Here is a 6,852-nt window from a genome sequence, read left to right on the forward strand (position 1 = left end):
TCTTCAAGAATAGGGGTAGTGGCAAGGATCACACTCACGGGTATGTATAAAATAAGTGTCATATGCTTAAAGAAGTCCTATGAGTAGAGAGGTTAATTAATTTTGAACATTATTTGTATTGATCAGCTTTACCTAATTGTAGAAAAATCTTAACATTATATTTTGTAGTATGCACCCTAAATGGGTCATATACAAGATGCAATAGCATTTCAAGTTTTCAACCTTTGTCAGGATAATTTTATATCCACAAGTTAACGAGTGTTTCCTTTGAAAAGCAAAATATAATGTCATCCACACGTTTGTTCCAAATTCTTTGGTATATAAATTTTTCATTATGTTTGAGAACATGGGAGGAATGTTAGGCTTATTGATCATGTCCAAGATATTCTCTTGATATTTATATTGCTTAATTCTTCTAAAAAGTTTAAATTTTTATTAGTTATTCATTATTTTTTATTTTTTCTCATTAGTAATAATCATAATTCATAGCTCATGACTTTTTCATATCAAATATCAAGACAAATGTATATTTTTTTAAAAATTATTAACAGTTAAAATCCTTGTCAAATGACATGTATTCGTAAATTACTATATAATTTAAAATTAACCTTATTGGTATTTGTTAGATTAATTAATGGCGTTTATATTATAAATATGCCTAAAAAAAGTTTAAAATGAATCATCAATTCCAATTTGAAAACTGATAATGAATTTCACTACAACATACAAAATAAGGGAAAAATCATAAAAATTTCATTCCTCTAATGCATTCACGGCATTTAATTATTCTTTATAAATTTAAGAGCAATTTGATAGTCACAGATATTCAACTAAATATATTATGGAAAAGTATATGGAACCAAAAGGATATCAGCCAAAAACTAAACAAAACCATATTAATTTATATTAATAATTAATTTTAAATTTTTCAAATTCAAAATTTTAAAAATTTAAAATTAATTAAATAAACCTAATTAAAACCTATAAAAATCTTCTTCTTCTCTCTCACATTAACCTACCCACCTCCAACAATCACAGACACAAACCTCTCTCAACATTAATTGATGCTAACAATAGAAGAAGAAAAAAAAAAGAAAAAGAAAACTTTTCTCAACATAATGGGATCAAAATTAGATCCTCCAACTTTAGACTATTCAAAAAGATTCGATAGCTTCTCTGTATCAAATCTTAGATCCAACGTTGAGAGAGTCTTACGTTGATGGGATTCATTATTGGCTTCGTTCTTATTATTGTGATTGATCACTCCAATCATATATGAGTGTAAGAGAGCATAATTGGGATGTGCTTCAGTTTTGCCATTACTAGAGAAAATTGATGATGTTATTGACGATGCATTATTCATATTCATAATATTTTTGGAGCTCGATGATGTACTGCTTGCACTAATTTCTTGCCCCTGCTTTTTTTACCTGCGCTTGTGTTAGGCGCGTGTAAGGTTAAGAAGGTGGATGGTGCTATGATGCTAGTGAGAAGTGGTGGATGATTGAGTTCCTATTTTGTATTTAACACACATGTTTGTAATTAGGAGTTTATTACAGATGTTGTTTTCTGCGATTTGGGATATTAAGTGTCCTCGTTTTAATGATTAAAGAGAATGTAAACTACACCATTATAGAATTATAAAAAAAATATTTATTTAATATGAAAAAAAAATTATAATACTTAACAAAAGAAACATCTAATTATATTTTAGTAAAAATAATTAAATATCTATAAAATTTTAAAAAAATATGAAATTCTTAAAAAAATAGAGACATTCACATTTGCAATAAAAAAAATTTGAAAAATATATAAAAGAACATCCATTTAGTATGAAAAAGAAACATTCTGATACTTAGCAGAAGAAACATCCATATATATTAACTCATAGCGATTTTGGATTCACCCAAAAGTATTTGGCTGATTTTTGGCTAATACCCTTTTGGTTCCCTAGTATTGCTCATATATTATTCATTTTGTTCTTTTTCAAATTTGTTATGTTCCAGCATAATTCAAGATCTAATTTTAATAATATATTTCTTAAAAATTAAACTAAATACATAACTCTTTTTATGAAAATCAATAACTCCATCTACTTCAATCTTTCAAGTGATAACACGGTAATGTTAAACAAAAGTCTTACTCAAAATTTCAAACTAAAATGAATATAGACAAGTGAAAAAAAAAGATATTATTTTTAGAGCAAAATTAAATCCTAATAAAAGACCATTATCAGTTTTCAATAGTATAATGCCATTCTCAAGGAGCAACCACAATTCTCCAAACAACTTAGTTAAGATTCTTTTGTCCAGTCGAAGTTATTCTCCTACCCCTGAAATACAAAAGGATTTTTAGAATTTCTTAAATCAGATTTATGTTAAATCTATTTATTTATTTTAAAAGAGCTTCATATGTAATTGTTTGTCATGTGTTGGTGCTTTTTTCATTTGTCCAGAGGCGGTGCCAAAGAAAATTCTTGAGGTGATGAATGTGCCAAACTGGACTAGGGAAAATGTTGCCAGTCACTTGCAGGTTTGCTTTTCTAGCTATTTCACTTATACTTACATGATTTGCTTAATTGATAGAATTATAGTAATTCTCTATTTACGTTTATAGTTCTTTATATATGCTTGATAAGTTGATATGGAGCCACTGAAAGATAATCTAATATCTTAACAAAAAAAAATTATGATTTTTATACCACTTTTGTTTGAAAAGTGGTTTTGATAAAATTGTTACGAAAAATAAATGTTGACACACAAAAAGTAAGATTCTTGTGATACTAAAAATAGAAATTTTTTTTATTTTTTTTTGTATACACTACAAAAAAATATCTATTCAGTCATACTTTTTTTAAATTACATTTGAAAAACGTAGAATAGGCTACGCTTTTTTTCGTGTTATCTTTTTATAAGAGAAAAGAATACACAATTGTAGTATCATTTAAAAAGTGTAGCCTTAGATATATTATAGAAATCACTTATAAAGCATAGTCATAAATTGATATCTATGCGTTCACTTTTTGTATCAAACACAACACTTTTAAAGAATAACTTATTTATTATGTTTTGGGTGTACTTTAAAAATGATGCCTAATATATGAAAGCCAAATCCTAACACTCAGTGAAATTTTTATTCTCCTTTCAATTCCCTCCAACATAACCCTCTCACCTTCAATACGCGCACAACCTCACCTTCGCCAACCCTTTCGCGCTCAACAACCCTCAACTTCGCCATTCTCACCTTCAACATTCATCACCTACGACACTCATCATCACCCTTCTCCTTCTCACTGTCGCCGTTGACCCTCGCCACCCAGTCACCACTCACCGCCAGTCACCACTCACCACATCGATGCGCAAACCAGTTCACCACTCACCAGCTGACCAATCACCACTCACCACTGACCGCCAGTCACCGCTCACCATTCGCCATCGACACTCATTGTCACCACTGCACTGACCATTGCTCTTCTTCTGTGTTCTGCACTAATCGTCGCTGCGGCGCCCTCGGCATCGTCATCTCCGTGCTTCTCATCTCGTCTTCTCTGTGCTCACATCATTGAAAAGGTATGTAATGATTTCTATTTTGGTTCTGAAATTTCAGAGGTTTAGGGTTCCGATTTTAAGGGTTTTAATTTGGGGGTTTTAATATGTGAAATATGGGTTTGTGAACTGTGATTTGATAACATGCATGCTGTTGTTGATGAAGATGCATGGTATTTTTGTTTGTGAGATTGAATCCAAATGGCATGTCGAGGATGATTTTTTCATTTTCCCCCCCTCCCCTTTCAGACTTCAAGTGTAGTTCAAGTGTAGTTTGTGAGACTGAATCCAAATGGCATGTCGAGAAATTTATTGAAATATAAATAAAATGAAATTTTTACTGTTATATTGATTCAGGCGTATACTTTATCATACATTGTCACAAAATAACCTGCCTGAAGTTTGTAACAATCGGGAAGTTTTGATGAGTTTGGAGTTTGTATGCTATATGTATTGCAGCTCTGTTATACTTAAATAGTTAACTGTAGTGGATTAGCCATATAAGCTCTCTGCTTAACTACAATTTCTGTTATACTTAAGTAGAAGTTGGTAAACTGACTTGATTGATCCCGTCTTTGAAATTCTCTAGCCCCTCTGTTTATTTATGTTCTGAGAAGTTAAAAAGTATTAAATATATAACCCTAGGAAACTTTGCCTGAGCAAAATTGATCAATTTTTCATGCCCATTGTGTTTAGGGTTTGAAAAGCTATGCTTTATAGATGAATCCTTTGTTTTACTTTTTTATCATATTATCTTTCTCCTTAAATCTTAATGAAATTATTCTTTTATACCATTTTTTTTTCATTTTCAAGTTTTCCCTTGTTGACTTTATTAATATTAGTCTTGTAAATTTATAAGAAATTTTAAAATTTTAAATTTACAAACTGCAGATAAAGGTTGAAGACTTCTTTAGGTACTTTTTCTCAGATGATGTTGTAAACTTTCATGAGTCTTTCCATAAAAGATGTGGTGATAAAGGTAGCCTGCATGAAGCAACTATGAAACCTCTGTATTTGAAAAATCATCTTTAATTATGTATTTGAAAAATCACCTTAATGTTTTGTCAAGGATGATTTTTTCATTTTTCCCCCACCTCTTTCAGACTTAAAGTGTAGTTCGTGGCGTCCTCAAGAGAAATTTGGGTATGCTCGTGAACTATCTTTTCAACATCCAATAAGACTTTATCTTGGTATGTTTCTGCCAGCTTTATTTCTCTTTTCTATCAGAGGTTCAACTAAAATTTTGAATGAAGCCAAAGTGAATGCCTAATATGGGGGCAAAGAGTGAACAAATAGATTTGCTGGAAAAGCAAATTTCTAATTCTGTCATTGTTTCAGATAAGATGGATCAATCAGGGATGTCACATGTACATTCAATTGACGTTATTTTTTGTGCTGTTTCACTTGTTAGTAGTCCAGCTTAATGCTGTTTTTTTATGCAGAAGACTGTTTCTGAGTTTATGGCACAGCTAAATGAGAAATCTTTCGAACTTGAGGTGAGAATTATTTACGTCTTTCTAATAGATCCATACATATCATTCACATTAAACAGAAAGTCCAGACTCCAGATAGGGTTCAAATGAAAGCTAGCACTGAGAAGGGCTTTAGTGGATCATGTGAGGGGCAAATAAAAATCCTAAATTTAGTCCTTAAAGTCAACTTTGTTGTAGTATTTTCCAACTTAAACAAAAACAGAGAGTATGTCATTAATCCAATTGATTTTCTAATCGCCATGCTGCTAATCATGCGAGACAGCAGTGCCTTTATTATGTAGCATAGACATTGCAATTGGCAATTGATGATGCATGAACATATTGCCTTGCTGCTAGCTGTTTTCTGACGAGTCCAATGTTATTGTGCTCATTCAGGTCAAAGTAGCAGATAATCATATAATTCAAGAACAGCTTAATCAGAAGGTGGTAAGCCTAATCTTAAATTACTTTAAAATTAATATTATTCTTCTTTTCTTTATGATGTTAGCTAATTGAGTAATTTGGTTGATCAGATCGGTGACTGAAAATCCGCGAGAAATGATTGCTTCTCTGAAACAGCAACTTGAAGATGCACTGGAGTTGAGAAATTTTAGCCCTGTAGCAAATCATTCTCAACATGGTGAACTTCATCTTGACAAGGGAAATGAGTTGATAAATGATACAAATGAAGGGCTGCTTTTACAAGCACAGGTATATTCTTATCATGTATGTTCCTCATTGAGTGCCATTACTGTTTTTTAATTTTCATTCCTCTTTAGGAGTGGTTATGATGACCTGTTATTCATTATGCTTCTATGTTGTCTTTTCATTCTCTTATCGTGTCAAGATTAAAACTAAAAAAAATGTTTGACAATTATAACTATATATATACTTAATAAGCATTTAAAATAGTTGTAATGAGAGAATAACAAGCATAAATACATAATTGTCTTTATCTTTAACTCTTTACTTAAATGATCAATATGGAGTTAATATTTTATCATGTTTATTCATATTTATAATGATTAATAATATAAGTTTACTATTTTATCCTATTAAGAAATTTTTGGAAAACAGAATAGTTATGAATATTTTTCTAACTACTTTTCTATATAATTATGCAGGGTAACAATGAAGATTAAGCAATGAAGATTAAGCTTATTATTATTGTGGTTTATTAGCTAAGATAGAGCTGTTTAGAATCTTTACATCTATGGTTGATTAATAACTTTTATTAGAAGATACTTATGTATGTAGGATATGTTTTTTTGTAGAGTATTAGTTGTAAATTCTAAGTGATATTATGGTTATTTTAATATGGCTATGCTTACTTTAGTATGAGATGTATGAATTTTTACAATTAACTTCATTCTAGTACTTTTGAATCATTATTATAAATATATTTTGGTTAGAGATAATTTTTATTATTTAAAGAAATTATTTAGTATAATTATGTATTTATTTTTATTTTATAATATTTAACTCATTTAAATAAAAATGCAGAATTATTATACATGTAATCATATTAACTATTATGTTGTATTATATATATATATATATATATAGCAAAAGATCTAAGGCTACACTTATAAAAAGTAGCCATGGTATACAATGTGGCTACGCTTTACAGGTGATGCAGTAGTGTTGAAAAGCATATCCTAGTCGGGCAAAAATGGATGTTGAAAAGCGTATCCTAGTCTGGCAAAAATGGAAGCTGAAAAACGTAGCCTTTGGTCTTGGATAGCATCACTTGAAAAGCGCACCTTATTTCCAAACGCCAAAAGCGTAGCCCTTGGTACAGAAAAGCGTAGCCTTTGAGAATAGGTAACGGCCGA

The 6,852-nt window shown here is 30.3% G+C and overlaps 1 long non-coding RNA gene across 1 annotated transcript; it reads left to right on the top strand.

Annotated features, from left to right (window-relative positions):
- The first annotated feature begins 3,119 nt into the window (after window positions 1-3,119).
- On the top strand, window positions 3,120-6,357 carry LOC107642211 (uncharacterized). The gene is made up of 6 exons (XR_001620640.3): window positions 3,120-3,569; window positions 4,649-4,735; window positions 4,988-5,041; window positions 5,414-5,461; window positions 5,551-5,728; window positions 6,142-6,357. It is a non-coding gene; the product is annotated as an uncharacterized LOC107642211 (long non-coding RNA).
- The last annotated feature ends 495 nt before the right edge of the window (window positions 6,358-6,852 follow it).

The sequence above is a fragment of the Arachis ipaensis genome, chromosome B5 (genome assembly GCF_059453495.1).
Source record: "Arachis ipaensis isolate K30076 ecotype BB chromosome B5, ASM5945349v1, whole genome shotgun sequence".
NCBI lineage: Eukaryota > Viridiplantae > Streptophyta > Magnoliopsida > Fabales > Fabaceae > Arachis > Arachis ipaensis.